At 36.9% G+C, this 23265-nt stretch overlaps 1 protein-coding gene and 1 pseudogene across 2 annotated transcripts in view; both read left to right on the plus strand.

The window, feature by feature from the left end:
* CTTNBP2NL (CTTNBP2 N-terminal like) overlaps positions 1-23265 on the plus strand; it is a 66778-nt gene that overhangs the window by 24457 nt on the left and 19056 nt on the right. The gene's annotated exons all lie outside the window — the stretch shown is intronic.
* LOC131754877 (26S proteasome regulatory subunit 4 pseudogene) overlaps positions 1-23265 on the plus strand; it is a 35461-nt pseudogene that overhangs the window by 9232 nt on the left and 2964 nt on the right.

Here is a 23265-nt window from a genome sequence, read left to right on the forward strand (position 1 = left end):
AATTTTGTGGAGTAAAGTTTAGTAATTAAATTATTTTCCCAGTGGCAAAAGTTAATTGTAACTTAAAAATCATAAACATTTCCAAAAGAGAAACCTGAAAAAAAACCTCTGCTGCTTTAATTAACTGCTCTCCTTTAAAGCAACTTTTATCCTTTGACTTTAATAGTTTTGATAGTTTATTGGCTTCTTATGATAAATAATTTTTCCAAAGAAGAAAAACTATGTACATTTTTTTCACCTTCTGACAGAATATTATTACCTCTTTCCTAGGAGTAACAAAAGCAGTTTATCTATTTGAAACAAGCTTAACTATTATCTTTTTAAGTTAAATCATTTAAATTGTGTTTTAGATATCATATCAATAGTCAGGAAATAGACATCAAAATGTACTATTCCTTTATTATTTCCCAGAAAACATTATTTTTCTCAGTGTTAATTTGGACCACAGGAAGAAAATTTATTTTAAAGGAGACTGTATTTATTACTGACATCCCCTATATCTGAATGCAGCTCCAGAGCCAGTTATTGAAGAATAGGTAGAAATACTGTTATTTCTGTTTTGTGCTTTTCAATTAAAAAATTCAACATTGGTTTCTTTTATTGAATTTATTAATCTCAGGACACCTATTTATTGAGGAGAGTTGCTGCAGTCTATGTGGTTTTATGTAAAAGTATATTTAGAAAAAAACATTTTCTGTAAGTTACTTCAGATTACCCACAAACATTCTGTGATGACATAGTTATATTGATCTAGCTTCAATAAATTCTTTATAAAAAGTAAACTCTTGGTTAATGGCTATATGAATTGGGTGGTACAGCCACATGGTGGACTATTATGTGGCTATTTTAAAATACAATGCAGGGCTTCCCTGGTGGTGCAGTGCTTAAGAATCTGCCTGCCAATTCAGGGGACATGGGTTCGAGCCCTAGTCTGGGAAGATCCCACATGCCGCGAGCATCTAAGCCTGTGCACTACAACTACTGAGCCTGCGCTGAAGAGCCCGCAAGCCACAACTACCGAGCCCGTGTGCTGCAACTGCTGAAGCCTGCACACCTAGAGCCCGTGCTCTACAACAAGAGAAGCCACAGCAATGAGAAGCCCATGCACTGCAACAAAGAGTAGTCCCTGCTCTCCACAACCAGAGAAAAGCCAGCACGCAGCAACGAAGACCCGATGCAGCCAAAAACAAATAAATAAATTTATTTTTAAAAATATATATATGATGCATATGAGGAACTTCTAATGACATGTATTATTCCTACATTGTAATGCTAAATTTATGAAGCAGATCATAACATTAAATATATCCTTTAGAATCGAATAGAATAAAATACCTAGGAAATAAACCTACCTAAAGAGGCAGAAGACCTGTATTCTGAAAACTATAAGACTGATAAAAGAAATTGAAGACCACACAAACAGATGGAAAGATATATCATGTTCTTGGATTGGAAGACTCTGCCTTGTTAAGATGACCACACTACCCAAGGCAGTCTACAGATTCAATACAATCACTAACAAATTACCAATGGCATTTTTCACAGAACTGAAACAAATTTTTTTATGGAAACACAATAGCCAAAACAATCTTGAGAAGAAGAACAGAGCTGGAGGAATCACACTCCCTGACTTAAGACTATATGATAAAGCTACAGCAGTCAAAACAGTGTGGTACTGGCACAAAAACAGACACATAGATCAGTGGAACAGGATAGAAAGCACAGAAATAAACCCATGCACTTATGGTCAGTTACTCTACAACAAAGGAGGCAAGAATATACAGTGGAGAAAAGACAGTCTCTTCAATAAGTGGTGCTGGAAAAACTGGACAGCTACATGTAAAAGAATGAAATTAGAACATCCTCTATCACCGTACACGAAAATAAACTCAGAATGGATTAAAGACCTAAATGTAAGACCGATACTCTAAAACTATTAGAGGAAAACATAGGCAGAACACTCCTTGACATAAATTGCAGCAATATTTTTTTTGGATAGGTCTCCTAGAGTAATGGAAACAAAAGCAAAAATAAACAAGTGTGACCTAGTTTAACTTAAAACCTTTTGCACAGAAAAGGAAACCATAAACAAAATGAAAAGGCAGTCTAAGGAATGGGAGAACATATTTGAAAACAATGCAACCAACAGGGGCTTAATCTCCAAAATATACAAACAGCTTATACAGCTCAATATGAGAAAAACAAACAACCCAATCAAAAAATCAGCAGAAGACCTAAATAGACATTTTGCCAAAGAAGACATGTAGATGACCAATAGCCATGTGAAAAGATGCTCAACAGAGAAATGCAAATCAAAACTACAATGAAGTACCACCCCACACTGGTCAGAATGGCCATCGTGAAGAAGTCTACAAATTATAAATGCTGGAAAAGGTGTGGATAAAAGGGAACGCTCCTACACTGTTGATGGGAATGTAAATTGGTGCAGCCACTGTGGAGAACCATATAGAGGTTTCTCAAAAAAAACTAAAAATTGAGTTACCATATGATCCAGTAATCCCAACCCTGGGCATATATCCAGACAAAATTATAATTCAAAATGGTATATGAAGGGTTTTCGTTGTGGTGCAGTGGTTAAGAATCTGCCTGCCAAGGCAGGGGATGTGGGTTCTATCCCTGGTCCAGGAAGATCCCACATGCTGTGGAGCAGCTAAGCCCTTGCACCATGACTACTGAGCCTGCGTGCTAGAGCCCACGATCCACAACTACTGAGCCCACGTGCCACAACTACTGAAGCCCATGCGCCTAGAGCCCTTGCTCCGCAACAAGAGAAGCCACTGCAATGTGAAGCCTACACACCACAACGAAAAGTAGCCCCCACTCACCGCAACTAGAGAAAGCCTGTGTGCAGCAACAAAGACCCAACAAAGCCAAAAAAACAAGGTACATGCACCCCTATGTTCACAGAAGCACTATTCACAATAGCCGAGACATGGAAACAACCCAAATGTCCATCAGCAGATGAATGGATAAAGAAGATGTGAGATATATATATGTGTGTATATATATATATATATATATATCTCCACTAGATATATACTCAGCCATGAAATAATGCCATTTGCAACAACCTGGATGGACTTAGAGATTGTCATACTAAGTGATGTAAGTCAGACAGAGAAAGACAAATATATGATGTCACTTATATGTGGAATCTAAAAAATGAACTTATTTATAAGACAGAAATATACTTGCAGACATAGGAAACAAATTTATGGTTAGCAAAGGGGAAAGAAGAAGGGAGGAAAAAATTGAGAATTTGGGATTAACATATACACCCTATTATATATAAAAACAGAATAAAAACAAGGACCTACTGTATAGCACAGGGAACTATATTCGGTATCTTGTAATAACCTATAATGGAAAAGAATCTGAAAAAGTATATATATATATACTGAATTACTTTGCTGTACACCTGAAACATTATAAATCAACTATACTTTAGTAATCAATCATTGTCAGAAAAAGCTTTATTTAAATAAAATAAATATATATACCCTTTAATCTCAATTATAAAGAATAACATATTTATTATCGTATATATAATTATATAACATTTGTCTGTGTGTGTATATATATATATATATATATATATATATATATATATATATGACTCAAGCAAATAGATTGACATTTGTAGTTTGAGTGTGGTTATCCCTGGGTGTGGAATCATATTACATTTTAATTTTTTCATTAAAACTTCTGTATTATATATAAATAATTTAAAATCAGAAACATTTGTTTTTAAATAGCAGTAATCTTGTAGAACAACTTCTTGCTCAATATCTGTTTAGTAAAACTCACTCTAAGAAGGTAACTTAACCATATATTATTTACTTTGTTAGGAAAAGATATTAGAGCTATACAGAACCATAGTTGAATTCTTCCTTTTTTGTTGTTCCTGATATTGTTAATATTATTCTTTTCCAACCTAGTCTAAATGATTGAATTGTCTCTGTCTGAAAAACCTAAGTTACCAAGTTACCCAATAAAAAGATCACCGAGTTTAGGGGGAGAAAAAAGAAGGCTGCCATAAAGATATCATACCAGAGTCTAAACAGCTGTCTTTCAAACTTTTTTTTAAACATCTTTATTGGAGTCTTTCAAGCATTTTTTTAACATCTTTATTGGAGTATAATTGCTTTACAATGGTATGTTAGTTTCTGCTTTGTAACAAAGTGAATCAGCTATACATATACCCCCATATCTCCTCTCTCTTGCGTCTCCCTGCCACCCTCCCTATCGCACCCCTCTAGGGAGTCACAAAGCACCGAGCTGATCTCCCTGTGCTATGCAGCTACTTCCCAGTAGCTGTCGGTTTTACATTTGGTAGTATATATAAGTCCATGGCAATCTCTCACTTCGTCCCAGCTTACCCTCCCCCATCCCTGTGTCCTCAAGTCCATTGTCTACGTCTGCGTCTTTATTCCTGTCCTGCCCCTAGGTTCTTCAGAAACTTTTTTTTTTTAAGGTTCCATATATATGTTGTAGCATATGGTATTTGTTTTTCTCTTTCTGACTTACTTCACTCTGTATGACAGTCTCTAGGTCCATCCACCTTACTAAAATAACTCAATTTCATTTCTCTTTATGGCTGAGTAATATTCCATTGTATATATGTGCCACATCTTCTCTATCCACTCATCCTTCAATGGAAACTTAGGTTGCTTCCATGTCCTGGCTATTGTAAATAGAGCTGGAGTGAACATTGTGGTACATGACTCTTTTTGAATTATGGTTTTCTCAGGGTATATTATATGCCCAGTAGAGGGATTGCTGGGTCATATGGTAGTTCTATTTTTAGTTTTTTAAGGAACCTCCATACGGTTCTCCATAGTGGCTGTATCAATTTACATTCCCACCAACAGTGCAACAGGATTCCCTTTTCTCCACACCCTCTCCAGCATTTTGTAGATTTTTGGGTGATGGCCATTCTGACTGGTGTGAGGTGATACCTCATTGTAGATTTGATTTGCACTAGTGATGTTCAGCATCCTTTCATGTGTTTGCTGGCAATCTTTATATCTTCTTTGGAGAAATGTCTATTTAGGTCTTCTGCCCATTTTTGGATTGGGTTGTTTGGTGTTTGTTTTTTTGATATTGAGCTGCAAGAGCTGCTTGTAAATTTTGGAGATTAATCCTTTGTCAGTTGCTTCATTTGCAAATATTTTCTCCCATTCTGAGGGTTGTCTTTTCATCTTGGCTGTGGTTTCCTTTGCTGTGCAAAAGCTTTTAAGTTTCATTAGGTCCCATTTGTTTATTTTTGGTTTTATTTCCATTCTCTAGGAGGTGGGTCAAAAAGGATCTTGCTGTGATTTATGTCATAGAGTGTTCTGCCTATGTTTTCCTCTAAGCATTTTATAGTGTCTGGACTTACACTTAAGTCTTTATTCCATTTTGAGCTTATTTTTATGTGTGGTGTTAGGGAGTGTTCTAATTTCATTCTTTTACATGTAGCTGTCCAGTTTTCCCAGCACCACTTATTGAAGAGGCTGTCTTTTTTCCATTGTATATTCTTGCCTCCTTTATCAAAGATAAGGTGACCATATGTGCATGGGTTAATCTCTGGGCTTTCTGTCCTGTTCCATTGACCTATATTTCTGTTTTTGTGCCAGTACCATACAGTCTTGATTACTGTAGCTTTGTAGTATAGTCTGAAGTCAGGGAGCCAGATTCCTCCAGCTGCATTTTTCTTTCTGAAGATTGCTGTGGCTGTATAGGGTCTTTTGTGTTTCCATACAAATTGTGAAATATTTTTGTTCTAGTTCTGTGAAAAATGCCTAGGGATTGCACTGAATCTGTAGATTGCTTTGGGTAGTATAGTCATTTTCACAATGGTGATTCTTACAGTCCAAGAACATGGTACATGTCTCCATCTATTTGTATCATCTCTAATTTCTTTCATCAGTGTCTTATACGTTTCTGCATACAGGCCTTTTGTCTTCTTAGGTAAGTTTATTCCTAGGTATTTTATTCTTTTTGTTGCAGTGGTAAATGGGAGTGTTTCCTTAATTTCTCTTTCAGATTTTTCATCAGTAATGTATAGGAATGCAAGGGATTTCTGTGCATTAATCTTGTATTGATTAGCTCTAGAACTCTTCTGTTTGCATCTTTAGGATTCTCTTTGTATAGTATCATGTCATCTGCAAACAGTGACAGCTTTACTTCTGTTCCGATTTGGATCCCTTTTATTTCTTTTTCTTCTCTGATTGCTGTCGCTAAAACTTCCAAAACTACGCTGAATAACAGTGGTGAGAGTTTACACCCTTGTGTTATTCCTGAATTTAGAGGAAATGGTTTCAGTTTTCCACCATTGAGAACAATGTTGGCTGTGGGTTTGTCATATGTGGCCTTTATTATGTTGAGGTAACTTCCCTCTATGCCTATTTACTGGAGGGTTTTTATCAGAAATGGGTGTTGAGTTTTATCAAAAGCTTTTTCTGCATCTATTGAGATGATCTTACGGTTTTTCTCCTACAATTTGTTAATATGGTTTATCACATTGATTGATTTGCATATATTACAGAATCCTTGCATTCCTGGGATAAACCGCACTTGATCATGGTGTATGATTTTTTTTTTTAATTTATTTATTATTTATTTTTGGCTGCATTGGGTCTTTGTTGCTGCGTGCGGCTTTCTCTAGTTGCATCAAGAGGGAACTACTCTTTGTTGTCCAGCTCGGGCTCTGGGTGCATGGACTTCAGTACTTGTGGCTCGTGGGCTCTAGAGTGCAGGCTCAGTAATCGTGGCGCATGGGCTTAGTTGCTCTGTGACATGTGGGATCTTCCCGGACCAGGGCTCGAACATGTGTCCCCTGCATTGGCAGGCAGATTCTTAACCACTGCGCCACCAGGGAAGCCCATGGTGTATGATTCTTTTAATGTGCTACTGGATTCTGTTGGCTAGTATTTTGTTGAGGATTTTTGCATCTGTGTTCATCAGTGATATTGGCCTGGAGTATTCTTTCTTTGTGACATCTTTGTCTGGTTTTGGTATCAGGGTGATGGTGGCCTCATAGAATGAGTTTGGGAGTGTTCCTCCCTCTGCTATATTTTGTAAGAGTTTGAGGAGGATAAGTGTTAGCTCTTCTCTAAATCTTTGATAGAATTCTCCTGTGAAGCCATTTGGTCCTGGGCTTTTGTTTGTTGGAAGATTTTTAATCACAGTCTCAATTTCAGTGCTTGTGATTGGTCTGTTTATATTTTCTATTTCTTCCTGGTTCAGGCCTGGAAGGTTGTTCTTTTCTTAGAATTTGTCCATTTCTTCCAGGTTGTCCATTTTATTGGCATATAGCTGCTTGTAGTAATCTCCTATGATTTTTGTATTTCTGCAGTGTCAGTTGTTACTTCTTTTTCATTTCTACTTCTGTTGATTTGAGTCTTCTCCCCTTTTTTTCTAGATGAGTCTGGCTAATGGTTTATCAATGTTGTTTATCTTCTCAAAGAACCAGCTTTTAGTTTTATTGACCTTTGCTGTCATTTCCTGCATTTCTTTTTCATTTATTTCTGATCTGATCTTTATGATTTCTTTCCTTCTGCTAACTTTGGGATTCTTTGTTCTTCTTTCTCTAATTGCTTTAGGTGTAAGGTTAGGTTGTTGATTTGAGATGTTTCTTGTTTGTTGAGGTAGGATTGTATTGCTATAAACTTCTGTCTTAGAACTGCTTTTGCTGTATCCCATAGGTTTTGGGTAGTTATTTGTTTCTAGGTATTCTTTGATTCCTATTTGATGTCTTCAGTGATCTCTTGGTTATTAAGTAGTGTATTGTTTAGCCTCCATGTGTTTGTATTTTTTACAGCTTTTTTCCATAATTGATATCTAGTCTCATAGCATTGTGGTCAGAAAAATATTTGATACTATTTCAATTTTCTTAAATTTACCAAGGCTTGATTTGTGACCCAAGATATGATCTATCCTGGAGAATGTTCCATGAGTGAGAAGAAAGTGTATTCTGTTGTTCTTGGATGGAATGTCCTATAAATATCAATTAAGTCCATCTTGTGTAATGTATCATTTAAAGCTTGTGTTTCCTTATTTATTTTCATTTTGGATGATCTGTCCATTGGTGAAAGTGGGGTGTTACAGTCCCCTTCTATGATTGTGTTACTGTCGATTTCCCCTTTTGTGGCTGTTACATTTGCCTTATGTATGGAGGTGCTCCTATGTTGGGTGTATAAATATTTACCATTGTTATATCTTCTTCTTAGATTGATCCGGTGATCATTATGTAGTGTCCTTCTTTGTCTCTTGTAATAGTCTTTATTTTAAAGTCTATTTTGTCTGATATGAGAATTGCTACTCCAGCTTTCTTTTGATTTCCGTTGCATGGAATATCTTTTTCCATTACCTCACTTTCAGTCTGTATGTGTCCCTTGGTCTGAAATGGGTCTCTTATAGACAGCATATATACAGGTCTTGTTTTTGTATCCATTCAGCCAGTCTGTGTCTTTTGGTGGGAGCATTTAATCCATTTACATTTAAGGTAATTATCGATATGTATGTTCCTGTTCCCATTTTCTTATTTGTTTTGGGTTGTTATTGTAGGTCTTTTCCTTCTCTTGTGTTTCCTGCCTAGAGAAGTTCCTTTAGCATTTGTTGTAAAGCTGGTTTGGTGGTGCTGAATTCTCTTAGCTTTTGCTTGTCTGTAAAGGTTTTAATTTCTCCGTCGAATCTAAATGAGATCCTTGTGGGTAGAGTAGTCTTGGTTATAGGTTTTTCCCTTTCGTCCCTTTAAATATGTCCTGCCACTCTCTTCTGGCTTGCAGAGTTTCTGCTGAAAAATCAGCTGTTAACTTTATGGGGATTCCCTTGTAAGTTATTTGTTGCTTTTAATATTTTTTCTTTGTATTTAATTTTTGGTAGTTTGATTAATATATGTTTTGGCATGTTTCTCCTTGGATTTATCCTGTATGGGACTCTCTGTGCTTCCTGGACTTGATTGACTATTTCCTTTCCCATATTAGGGAAGTTTTCAACTATAATCTCTTCAAATATTTTCTCATTCCCTTTGTTTTTCTCTTCTCCTTCTGGAACCCCTATAATTCGAATGCTGGTGCGTTTAATGTTGTTCCAGAGGTCTCTGAGACTGTCCTCAATTCTTATCATTCTTTTTTCTTTATTCTGCTCTGCAGTAGTTATTTCCACTATTTTATCTTCCAGGTTACTTATTTGTTCTTCTGCCTCAGTTATTCTGCTATTGATTCCTTCTAGAGAATTTTTAATTTCATTTATTGTGTTGTTCATCATTGATGGTTTGCTCTTTAGTTCTTGTAGGTCCTTGTTAAGTGTTTCATGTATTTTCTCCATTATATTTCCTGGATCTTGGATCTTTACTATCATTACTCTGAATTCTTTTTCAGGTACACTACCTCTTTCCTCTTCATTTTTTTGGTCTGGTGGGTTTTTACCTTGCTTCTTCAACTGCTGTGTGTTTCTCTGTCTTCTCATTTTGCTTAACTTACTGTGTTTGGGGTTTCCTTTTCACAGGCTGCAGGTTCGTAGTTCCCATCATTTTTGGTGTCTGCCCCCAGTGGGTAAGGTTGGTTCAGTGGGTTGTGTAGGCTTCCTGGTGGAGGGGACTAGTGCCTGTGTTCTGGTGGATGAGGCTGGATCTTGTCTTTCTGGTGTGCAGGACCGCATCCAGTGGTGTGTTTGTGGGTGTCTTTGACCTCATTATGATTGTAGGCCGCCTTCTGCTATGGGTGGTGTTGTGTTCCTGTCTTGCTAGTTGTTTGGCATAGGGTGTCCAGCACTGGAGCTTGCTTGTTGTTGAGTGGAGATGGGTCTTAGCGTTGAGATGGAGATCTCTGGGAGCGCTTTCGCCGTTTGATATTACGTGGAGCCAGGAGGTCTCTGGTGGATCAATGTCCTGAACTCAGCTCTCCCACCTCAGAGGCACAGGCCTGACACCTGGCCGGAGCACCAAGACTTTGTCAGCCACACGGTAATTATTCTTTCCAGTGGTAGGCCAACAGTGGGGCAGGGAGAGTGGTTTGCCCAAGCTAAAATCCAGCTGGAGGAGGTCATGGAGAGGACATAACAGCTGGTTGAACTGAGAGGCAGACCCAGGCAATTCCACGACTCAACTGTAGGGTTAGCGTAGGCTCCTTCCCCACATCCTCCAAACATTTTATTAAATACATTTCACCATTTTGCCACAATCCAGGACACACAAACACACCCACATACATATATTAACTAAAACAAAAATTTCACTAAAATGTACACTGTATGTTTTATTATACCCTGTATAATATTTACACTATACCATGCTATACTACACTATTTTCTTTTGTACTTTATTTTTCTGTAAATGCTGACTGTGACCCTGAGTAACCTAGTTTCATGATCCACATCTAGAAGTTTTTGCTATAGTTGTACTTAGACCTATACAATAAAGTGTAAGTGTAAGGATATTTATTGCAGCATTGTCATAGCAACAAAATGCTGAATACAACTTACGTATTAGGGTTCTGGTCATTAAATTATGGTATATTGTACAGTAGAATACTATGCAACCCTTAAAGAGAAGATCTTTATGAGAGCTAGATCTTTATGTATAACATTCTCCAGTGTATAGTAAGTTAAAAAATAAGGCACAGAACAGTGTGCACAGTAAAAGAAAAAAGAAACAGTATTAAGTTGTAACTGGTGAAGCCAGAAATTCATCTCACAAAGCCTCTTCCTTCCTTCCCCTTGACTTGGCTCCCTTGAGAATGGTAGGAGCTCCCAAAGTGGTCTGCCCTGGGAAGGGAATGAAACTAGTGAAAGGAAAGTACCAGATTTGGTGGTAGGCTACTCTGGCACAAAAGAGCCAAAAGAAGCAGGAAAGGCTGGTCATATGTATGGGATGTTTATAAATTGGGTATCTGTAAAAAGGAAGACTGCATTCTTAAGTAATTAAGTATCTGTTGCATTCAGAAAAACATTGGGCCTCATATAACAGTGAACTCAGTAATTGTCTGATCAGCTATTTGCTATTCTCTAAGATAATAGTAAATGAAAAAATAAGACATAGCTTTTTATCACATGTCATCATTTACATTACAAATTGTGGCATTTGGGGGTTTAAGAGTAAAGGTGCCAGAAAAATAAGCACATTTATCATTTAACTGGCATCTTCCTGTGGGCTGTTTTTCTTATGTCTTTGAGGAAAGGGGGAATTCAGATTGTAAAATGCTACCTATTTAGAGAATATACAGTTCTCTAGCAGTTGGGGAAATCTTCAGAAAAGAGTACAGCAGTGGGGAATTTCATTGCATTTTTCAGCCTGAAACTAAAACAAATAAAAAAGGGAAACAGCTTATTCCTGTTATTTTGACTTCCTCTTATTGTGTCTTCCTTGCATGTGTTAGCCTTGTGATTTGGGATTAATCAGAGGTTATTTCTAGTTGCCCCCATAAAGAGAAAAGCAACAAAGACAAAGAGGTTGCTTCTGAAGTTAAAGCCTGTGGTCCATCGTTTAGTATTTCAGTTCAGCTAGTTGTCAGAGTAACTTGAAAGAATAGGAGGAAACCATCTTGTGTGTTCACTGAAAATCTTTATGGAAGAGGAGCATTTATAGAATCAAGCTGAGAATTTTATCATATAGGAAATTATTTCCTTAGAAAAGCACAGCAGTAAATCTATTCCACCAAACTATTCTTGCATCTGCACAAGGATGCTCATTGCAGTATTGTTTAATACAGTATTTGAAAACTATAAACAGTGTAAAATATCCATCAGTAAAGTATATGTGTGTAACTGGTACATCCTTATTATGGAATATTATGTAATTGCTTTTTTTTTAAAGAGGAAAAAAGCTATGTACTTACTGACTTAGGAAGTTCTCTAAGACACAATAAGTGAAAACAAGTTGCAAAACAGTTTTACAGAAAATAATATCTCTGTAATTACACACACACACACACACACACACACACACACACACCCCTGCACACACATCTGTGCTTGGAAAAGGTCTGGAAGGATGCCCACCATACTAAGAACCTTTGGAAAAGAAAGAGAGATTGGGTTATGTTTAGGAAGGACTTCAGCTTTATCTATGGAATTAAAATTTTATGAGAAAATAGTCATTCACTAATGATGAAATTAAAATAAAAATTATATTTGTAAGAAGTATAGTGTGAGCAATGGGATGGCAAGGAGTTAAGAACAACATTTACTTTTTATTGATCTTCTAGATAGTTTATACTTCTCACAGAAGTCTGTGTTAATTCGAGTATATAGTTAAGGAAGTAGAGACAACTATAGCATGCCTAGGGAAAGCATGAGCTTGCTACCTCTATATCCCTGATTTTCTCCCCAAAAAAGCAGACTAAATTTCTGACTAATTTTCAAATTCTGCCTTTGTGCAGGATACCTAAAAGTTATTCTTCCAGAGTAGATTCTTTCACAGGTCATGGACTCAAATTAAGTAAGGTTGACAACATACGTATGAGAAGCCACATGATTAAAATTTTAGGAAATTTTAATATCATAGCAAGAGACCTCCAGCCCTTCAAAGTATTTTTCTTGTCTTCAGTTTCATGTATGTAGTTCATAACATTTCATCATTTAACAACAACAAGGGGCTTCCCTGGTGACGCAGTGGTTAAGAAATCTGCCTGCCCATGCAGGGGACTGGGGTTTGAGCCCTGGTCCGGGAAGATCCCACATGCTGCGGAGCAACTAAGTCCATGCGCCACAACTACTGAGCCTACGCTCTAGAGCTTGTGAGCCAAAACTGCTGAGCCCACATGCCACAACTACTGAAGCCCACGTGCCTAGAGCCCATGCTCCACAACAAGAGAAGCCACTGCAATGAGAAGCCCACGCACCGCAACGAAGAGTAGCCCCCGCTTGATGCAACTAGAGAAAGCCCACACGCAGCAACAAAGATCCAATGCAGCCAAAAATAAATTTATTTAAAAAAACAACAACAACAAAAACTATTTTCTGCCTCAAAAACCAACTTCACCCAATGAGTGCTAAGACATGCATAAGTTCCAAAAAAGTTTTTTAATTTAATTCAATACCTAACATGTTCTCTGTTCAACAAAAGACTGAATTCGTTGGTAGAAATGAGTAAGAGATAGTGTTATTATTTAATTCAGAAGTCTCTTCTTACTGATTTGAAATTTCTTATATAGAACTTCTCATATAAGCATACCTAATAAATTTTTGTACAGTTGAATCATACTTAACATGATTTCTCTTTTTCTTTGTACTAGTTTAGTTATAATTTGTCTATTGTGCTGATAACGCTTCACAGATCATATATTTTCATCTCTCTTTTCTTTATATTTCATATTTCTTTTTTTCAATAAATATAAGCTTCATGAGGGGCAGGTACTTTGTTTATCTTGCTGCATTGCATCCCAGATATCTAGAACCTGGTAAGTTCTTCAGAAATATTTGTCATCCGAGAGAGTAAGTTAAGGCCCTTTAAGTTTAACGTGAATGTATTCAAGCCTCAAAAGATAGGTTGCCATTATACCATGAGAAAACCATAATTCAAAAAGAGACATGTACCACAATGTTCACTGCCGCACTGTTTACAATAGCCAGGACATGGAAGCAGCCTAAGTGTCCATCAAAAGATGAATAGATAAAGAACATGTGGCACATATTTACAATGGAATATGACTCAGCCATAAAAAGAAATTAAATTGAGTTATTTGTAGTGAGGTGGATGGACCTAGAGTCTGTCATACAGAGTGAAGTCAGAAAGAGAAAAATAAATACTGTATGCTAACACATATATATGGAATCTAAAGAAAAAAAAAAAGGTTCTGAAGAACCTAGGGGAAGGACAGGAATAAAGACACAGACGTAGAGAATGGACTTGAATACACGGGGAGGGGGAAGGGCAAGCTAGGATGAAGTGAGAGAGTAGTGTTGACATATATACACTACCAAATGCAAAATAGATAGCTAGTGGGAAGCAGCTGCATCACACAGGGAGATCAGCTCGGTGCTTTGTGACCACCTAGAGGGGTGGGATAGGGAGGGTGTGAGGGAGGCACAAGAGGGAGGGGATATGGGGATATATGTATACATATAGCTAATTCAGTTTGTTATACAGCAGAAACTAACACAACATTGTAAAGCAATTATACTCCAATAAAGATGTTTAAAAAAAATAAAATAAGTGCAAGAACAAAGGCAAAAAAAAATAGGTTGCCATTTATTAATTCATATTTTTGAGAAGAGAGACTTACCTATAGTAATATAGTTTGCCAACTAAAAGTTGTCACTTGCCATCTGGTTCTACAAGAATGAAGTCACTAGCCATTGCATTTGCTGACCTTCAGCACACCCTGAAAGGAGTTCAGGTAGATATTTTCAGGAGAAAATTTTACAAGCCCAATTTCTTGCATTTTCTCATATCTAGAAAAGCACTGAAATCAGTAACGGAGACATCTGCTCCTCTGTGACTAGCAGCAACCTTCTGCCAAAATGTGTGCTTGATTGCATGTATTCCCCTTCACCAAAATATATATATGACCTTCCCACTTACCTCTTCGGAGCATTTCTTCAGAGCTATCTGAGAGGCTGTCTCCAGGCTATAGTCCTCAGTTTGCCCCAAATAAAACTTAACTCACAGCTCTCACATTGTGCATTTTTTTTCGGTTGATAAGTTTCATAATTTTACTATTGATGATAATTCCCACTCAGTGACATTATTTATATCTCACCCCTGTACTAAGAAAGTACAATTTGTTCTTCAGACAGGAAATTATTGCTTTGTGTTTGTTTCCATATTTTTAGTAATAGATAAATAATTAGGATATGCACTTTTTTTCACTATGTATCTGTATTCAACTAAAAAACAAAAAAATCAACTGACATTTTACCTCAGTGTCCTTTCCTATCAAATTGAAATCTGCATTCCCTAAGAGGTTAGTAAGGAGAGTTTTGAGAGCGTCAGAGAAAATAGTTAGTACTTTTTTTTTTTTAGTACTTTTTAAGAGTACCGTGTTGCTTATCTTTCTTCATCTATCTAGATATATTTACAAAAAATATTGTTCCCCACACTTTTTAGCTAAGGACCCCTGTGGGCATCTGTCTACATTACACGTCCTTTCTCTGTCTTTCAGAATATATTTCTTTATCCCCCGTTTCTCCAGTGTGTTTGTTTTTGGCTTTCACAAAATCTTCATTATCCCCCATTTCTCTGCTTTCCAAATTGATAGCTCTGAGTTCTTTTCTCTTTAAAATCTTCCTTTCAGTCTCTTGTCCTTCCCTTCCTGACAGTATCTTTCATCAGTGGGATGAATGACTGTCATCTACACAGCAGACCTAGAAATCATTAAAGGAAAAGAGCGCTAAAACAAAGTCTTAGAGGTTTAGAATAGAGCCAGTTTTCCTGTTCCTTATGGGATTAAAATGGGGAAAGGGTCTAGGTTATCCCATTCTTGTCTTTGGTGACATTTAAAGTTTCCTAATGGTATCACCCCTTTTTAAAATAAAAAGGGGGCTTACCTGGTGGCACAGTGGTTGCGAGTCCGCCTGCCGATGCAGGGGACACGGGTTCACGCCCCGGTCCGGGAAGATCCCACATGCCGCGGAGCGGATAGGCCCGTGAGCCATGGCCACTGAGCCTGTGCGTCCGGAGCCTGTGCTCTGCAACGGGAGAGGCCACAACAGTGAGAGGCCCGCGTACCACAAAAAAATAAATTAATTAATTAATTAATTAATTAATAAAACAAAACAAAAAGGACGGGCTCGTATATCTCCAAACAAAGATCTCCTGTTCTTCTGATCCAGGCATATTCTAATCCCCTTCAGTGGACTTTTATCATGAAGATGAAGGCATTCTTGGGTTGGAATTACTTGGAATTAATAGTATCAGTGGTCAACTTTCACATGCACAGTTTCAGCATATATTCAGTGCTTTACCATAGTGATGAACATTACCAGTTCACATTTAAAATTATAATTAAACACCCTACAATGCACTTACAGCCCACCTTTCACTTTTCAGTCTTGGCTTTTTTACCCCTCTCCCTATTCTGTTCTCTAAAGAAAAGGGATCCTTCCCTGACTGGAGTCCCAAGCCACCTGTATGACTGCTGGTTGAAACTGAATAGCTAGCTACCTCCCTCTACATAAGGCTGCAGTGACAGTAGAAATTGCCATCTTCCCATACTCTGACTTGTGACATGGAGCTTGTTAGGATGTATAATTAGCATGGTCCTTGCTTCCGTCTGCCTGCCCTGATGTCTTGTTCTCACTGCGTTGTGGTTCTCAAACCATACTGGTCCCCTTTTTTCATTCTTCCCTGTCTCTACACTCCCCTTGATCCTCTTCTCCCCCACAAGCTTCTTATTCCTGTTTACTTGGTACACTTTTAATTGTGAACACTTTTACTTCTCAGCCAAGTAAGAACCCTTTTCCCAAGGCCTTATATTTAAGCAGCTTGTTTCTTGCCATGCTTCCTTGTATCAGTCTGTGTTTGTAATTTAAGAATCTTGCTTCAAACAAATTTTTAGAGTTAAGACCTATATCCCACAATTATACAGCTTCAAATCCTCCCTCCTCAGAATCCCCAAACTAGAGGAAGAAGACACCCTTTCTCATCTTATTTAGTAAGCTCTTTTTTACTATTTTAACACTGAAGTTAGTTTCTACACTGTCTGTTAATACATAGTGAGTAAAAGAGCCAGAGCACATCTCTAATAAAGATGATTTTCAAGTTCATAGTCACTTAAAGTATCACACAGTTACAGTCTGCGGTCTGGGTCTCCTTCTGTAACACTTTAGAGACAGTTTTTGGATTGTGCCCCCTCAACCTCATGGTGTTTCCTGTGATTCATTAAATTGCTAATAGTCCCGTTTATCTGCCAGAACCCACCCACTTCCAGGGTTGGCCTTTTCCTTCCTATTCCTTATGAGTGTAAGGGCTGAGTCTTAGAAAGTTCTGATCAAACAAATTGTACTTGGTGTTCCTCTAAACATTAATGGTATTGTTTAGAATACATTTAAATACACAGAAGCAGCTTGTCTTTTTCTGCTCTTAGGCCTTAAACTTGTCTGGCAAATTTTAAGCTTCTTGAGAGCAGCAATTTAGTCAAATCTATATCCCCCTAACATTACCCCACATCACTTAGCATATATAGTACCCAGCAAACATTAAGTATTCAATATAAGCATTCAAAGCATGTGCCCCTGTGAATCACCCATACATCCAGAAAATCTTCTCAGGCTTCTCCAGTGCTATTTTTGATTGTCTAACCCTGGTAACACAGAATTTTATTTACTTATTTTTTTTACATTTTATATATTTGATGTTAGGCCAAACTTCTCCTGGTCTGTAGGCTTTTATAACATTCATTAGTTTAAAATACTAATCCTGACTCCTTATTCTATTAGAATTCACATGTTTATTATAGCTTAAACTGTTTAAAATTATAGATTCAGGAGTCATACTTCTTAGGTTCTTCATTCTATTCTACTGTTTTTCAAACGTTTTTGGTAGGGACACATAGTAAAAAAATAGACTTTGCGTTGTGACCCCAGGGACACACCAACATGTGCACATACACACACCTATATTCTTATCCCAGAAGAAAAGTTTCTTGAAATAGTACTCACAGCATTCAGCGCTCTATAGTGTTTTCAGTTCTGTTGTATTTCATTTTTAAGCTACTGATCAAGACCTACTAAATTGAAATTCATTGCTATGAAGTCCTGGGGAATATCTGTTTATGTATATTACTCATTCAGTTAACATATTCAGTACTTACTATATACCATTTACTGTTCTTCTCCACTTCTTAACTGGCTTTGTGACCTTGGGATAGTCACATGTTAATGTTCAGTTTCTTCTGTAAAATGGAGATACAGTGCTGTCTACCTGCAGAGGAATGCTGCTAGGATGAGATGAGCTATGTAAAGCACTGAGCACACTGCTCAGTAGGTAATGAGCACTCCAGTGTGAGCACCTTCCTTGTTGCTTCCCCTGTTGTTATTACTATTAAAATTACTTTGATTTGAACTTCCCATGTTTCTGAAACACAATATATAAAGCATATGTTACATATAACTCAATTTTCCTGTAACTCTTACTGTATATATTTATGTTTTTAAACTAAGGATATATTTTAGATATAGTGAAATGCACAGATCTTAAGTGTTCAGTTCAATAAGGTTTGACAAATGCCACTCCATTTGACCTACACTCCTATCAAGACATAAACATTCTCATCACACCAAAAAGTTATCTTATGCCCCTCCCTGGTCATTTGTCCCCCCCTGTATCCAGATGTAACCACTGTTGATTTTCTTCACCATAGATTAGTTTTGCCCATTAGAACAGAGTCACAGAGAATGTATTCTTTTATGTTTGGCACTTTTTTGTTTGATGTAATGATTTTCAGGTTCATCAGTGTCATTGTATGTATCAGTAATTTGTCCCTTTTTATTGCTGAATAGTATTCCATTTCTTGAATGCATCGCATTTTACTTATAGTGATTGATACTTGATTGTTTCCAGTATGGGGCCATTATGAATAAAGCTACTCTGGATAATTGTGTAAAAGTCTTTGTGGATATATGTTTTCATTTCTTTTAGACAAATACTTAGAAGTGGAGTAGCAGGTAGGCATTTTCTAACTTTATGATAAACTTTCAGATTAATTTCCAAAATAGTTCTACCATTTATACTCCCACCAGCAATGTGAGCATTCTAGTTACTCCATATCCTTTATAACATTTGATGTTGTCAGTCTTAAATTTTAGCCTTTTTAATGGCTGTATAGTACTATCTTATTGTTTTAATTTACATCTCCCTGATCATTAATGAGTGATCACTTTTTCATGTACTTTTTGGCCATTCAAATATATTTTTAGGTTAGTGATCCATCCTTCTTTTTGTGTATGTGAAGTAGGTGTCGAATCTCATTTTGTTAACATCTTTACTGGAGTATAATTGCTTTACATTGTTGTGTTAGTTGCTGCTGTATAACAAAGTGAATCAGCTGTATGTATACATATGTCCCCATGTCCCCTCCCTCTTGTATCTCCCTCCCATCCTCCCTATCCCACCCCTCTAGGTGGTCACAAAGCACCTAGCTGCTCTCACTGTGCTATGCGGCTGCTTCCCAGTAGCTATCTGTTTTACATTTGGTAGTGTATATATGTCAGTGCCACTCTCTCACTTCGTCTCAGCTTACCCTTCCCCCATCTGTATCCTCAAGTCCATTGTCTACATCTGCATCTTTATTCCTGTCCTGCCCCTAGGTTCTTCAGAACCTTTTTTTTTTTTAATTCCATATATATGTGTTACCATATGGTATTTGTTTTTCTCTTTCTGACTTACTTCACTCTGTATGACAGACTCTAGGTCCATCAACCTCATTACAAATAACTCAGTTTCATTTCTCTTTATGGCTGAGTAATATTCCATTGTATATATGTGCCACATCTTCTCCATCCATTCATCTTTCGATGGACACTTAGGTTGCTTCCATGTCCTGGCTATTGTAAATAGAGCTACAGTGAACGTTGTGGTACAAGACTCTTTGAATTATGGTTTTCTGCCCAGTAGTGGGATTGCTGGGTCGTATGGTAGTTCTATTTTTAGTTTTTTAAGGAACCTCCATACTGTTCTCCATAGTGGCTATATCAATTTACATTCCCACCAACAATGCAAGAGGGTTCCTTTTTCTCCACACCCTGTCCAGCATTTATTGTTTGTAGATTTTTGGATGGTGGCCATTCTGACTAGTGTGAAGTGATACCTCATTGTAGTTTTGATTTGCATTTCTCTAATGATTAGTGATGTTGAGCATCCTTTCATATGTTTGTTGGCAATCTGTATATCTTCTTTGGAGAAATGTCTGTTTCGGTCTTCTGCCCATTTGTGGATTTGATTGGATTGGATTGTTTTTTTGATATTGAGCTGCAAGAGCTGCTTGTAAATTTTGGAGATTAATCCTTTGTCAGTTGTTTCATTTGCAAATATTTTCTCCCATTCTGAAGGTTGTCTTTTCATCTTGTTTATGGTTTCCTTTGCTGTGCAAAAGCTTTTAAGTTTCATTAGGTCCCATTTGTTTATTTTTGTTTTTATTTCCATTTCTCTAGGAGGTGGGTAAAAAAGGATCTTGCTGTGATTTATGTCACAGAGTGTTCTGCCTTTGTTTTCCTCTAAGAGTTTTATAGTGTCTGGTCTTACATTTAGGTCTTTAATCCATTTTGAGTTTATTTTTATGTGTGGTGCTAGGGAGTGTTCTAATTTCATTCTTTTACATGTAGCTGTCCAGTTTTCCCAGCACAACTTATTGAAGAGGCTGTCTTTTCTCCACTGTATATTCTTGCCTCCTTTATCAAAGATAAGGTGACCAAAAAAAAAAAAAAAGGAAAAGGTGACTGTATGTGCGTGGGTTTATCTCTGGGCTTTCTATCCTGTTCCATTGATCTATATTTCTGTTTTTGTGCCAATACCATAGTGTCTTGATTACTGTAGCTTTGTAGTATAGTCTGAAGTCAAGGAGCCAGATTCCTCCAGCTCCGTTTTTCTTTCTGAAGATTGCTTTGGCTATTTGGGGTCTTCTGTGTTTCCATACAAATTGTGAAATTTTTTGTTCTAGTTCTGTGAAAAATGCCATTGGTAGTTTGATAAGGATTGCACTGAATCTGTAGGTTGCTTTGGGTAGTATAGTCATTTTCACAATGTTGATTCTTCCAATCCAAGAACATGGTATATCTCTCCATCTGTTTGTATCATCTTTAATTTCTTTCATCAGTGTCTTACAGTTTTCTGCATGTAGGTCTTTCATCTCCTACAAACCTAGGTAGGTTTATTCCTAGGTATTTTATTCTTTTTGTTGCAGTGGTAAATGGGAGTGTTTCCTTAATTTCTCTTTCAGATTTTTCATGATTAGTGTATAGGAATGCAAGAGATATTTGTGCGTTAATCTTGTATCCTGCTACTTTACCAAATTCATTGATTAGCTCTAGTAGTTTTCTAGTAGCATCTTTAGGATTCTCTATGTATAGTATCATGTCATCTGCAAACAGTGACAGTTTTACTCCTTTTCCAGTTTGGATTCCTTTTATTTCTTTTTAATCTCTGATTGCTGTGGCTAAGACTTCCAAAACTATGTTGAATAACAGTGGTGAGAGTGGGAACCTTCTCTTGTTTCTGATCTTAGTGGAAATGGTTTCAGTTTCTCACCATTGAGAATGATGTTGGCTGTGGGTTTGTCATACATGGCCTTTATTATGTTGAGTTAAGTTCCCTCTGTGCCTACTTTCTGGAGAGTTTTTATCATAAATGCAGGTTGAATTTTGTCAAAAGCTTTTTCTGCATCTTTTGAGATGATCATATGGCTTTTCTCCTTCAATTTTTTAATATGGTGTATCACACTGATTGATTTGTATACATTGAAGAATCCTTGCATTCCTGGGATAAAACCCACTTGATCATGGTGTATGATCCTTTTAATGTGCTGCTGGATTCTGTTTGGTAGTATTTTGTTGAGGATTTTTGCATCTATGTTCATCAGTGATATTGGCCTGGAGTATTCTTTCTTTGTGACATCTTTGTCTGGTTTTGGTATCAGGGTGATGGTGGCCTCATAGAATGAGTTTGGGAGTGTTCCTCTCTCTGCTATATTTTGTTAGAGTTTGAGGAGGATAGGTGTTAGCTCTTCTCTAACTCTTTGATAGAATTAGCCTGTGAAGCCATCTGGTCCTGGGCTTTTGTTTGCTGGAAGATTTTTAATCACAGTTTCAATTTCAGTGCTTGTGATTGGTCTGTTTATATTTTCTGTTTCTTCCTGGTTCAGTCTTGGAGGGTTGTGCTTTTCTAAGAAGTTGTCCATTTCTTCCAGGTTGTCCATTTTATTCGCATATACCTGCTTGTAGTAATCGCTCATGATCCTTGTATTTATTCAGTGTCAGTTGTTTCTTCTCCTTTTTCATTTCTACTTCTGTTGCTTTGAGTCTTCTCCCTTTTTTTCTTGATGAGTCTGGCTAATGGTTTATCAAAGTTGTTTATCTTCTCAAAGAACCAGTTTTTAGTTTTATTGATCTTTGCTGTCGTTTCCTGCATTTCTTTTTCATTTATTTCTGATCTGATCTTTATGATTTCTTTCCTTTTGCTAACTTTGGGGTTTTTTTTTTTTCTTCTTTCTCTAATTGATTTAGGTGTAAGGTTAGATTGTTGATTTGAGGTGTTTCTTGTTTCTTGAGGTATGATTGTATTGCTCTAAACTTCTGTCTTAGAACTGCTTTTGCTGTATCCCATAGGTTTTGGGTAGTCGTGTTTTCATTGTCATTTGTTTCTACGTATTTTTTTATTTCCTCTGATTTCTTCAGTGATGTCTTGGTTATTTAGTAGTGTATTGTTTAGCTTCCATGAGTTTGTATTTTTTTACAGATTTTTTTCCTGTTAATTGATATCTAGTCTCATAACATAGTGGTCGGAAAAAATACTTGATACGACTTCAGTTTTCTTAAATTTACCAAGGCTTGATTTGTGACCCAAGATATGATCTATCCTGGAGAATGTTCCATGAGTACTTGAGAAGAAAGTGTATTCTGTTGGTTTTGGATGGAATGTCCTATAAATATCAATTAAGTCCATCTTGTTTAATGTATCATTTAAAGCTTGTGTTTCCTTATTTATTTTCATTTTGGATGATCTGTCCATTGGTGAAAGTGGGGTGTTACAGTCCCCTTCTATGATTGTGTTACTGTCGATTTCCCCTTTTGTGGCTGTTAACATTTGCCTTATGTATGGAGGTGCTCCTATGTTGGGTGTATAAATATTTACCATTGTTATATCTTCTTCTTGGATTGATCCTGTGATCATTATGTAGTGTCCTTCTTTGTCTCTTGTAATAGTCTTTATTTTAAAGTCTATTTTGTCTGATGTGAGAATTGCTGCTCCAGCTTTCTTTTGATTTCCATTGCATGTAATATGTTTTTCATCCCCTCACCTTCAGTCTGTATGTGTCCCCAGGTCTGAAGTGGATCTCTTGTAGATGGCATATATACGGGTCTTGTTTTTGTATCCATTCAGCCAGACTTTGTCTTCTGGTTGGAGCATTTAATCCATTTACATTTAAGGTAGTTATCGCTATGTATGTTCCTATTACCATTTCCTTGTTTTGGGTTTGTTATTTTAGGTCTTTTACTTCTCTTATGTTTCCTGCCTAGAGAAGTTTCTTTAGCATTTTTTGTAAAGCTGGTTTGGTGGTCCTGAATTCTCTCAGCTTTTGCTTGTCTGTAAAGGTTTTAGTTTCTCTG

Source organism: Kogia breviceps, chromosome 1 (genome assembly GCF_026419965.1).
Source record: "Kogia breviceps isolate mKogBre1 chromosome 1, mKogBre1 haplotype 1, whole genome shotgun sequence".
NCBI lineage: Eukaryota > Metazoa > Chordata > Mammalia > Artiodactyla > Physeteridae > Kogia > Kogia breviceps.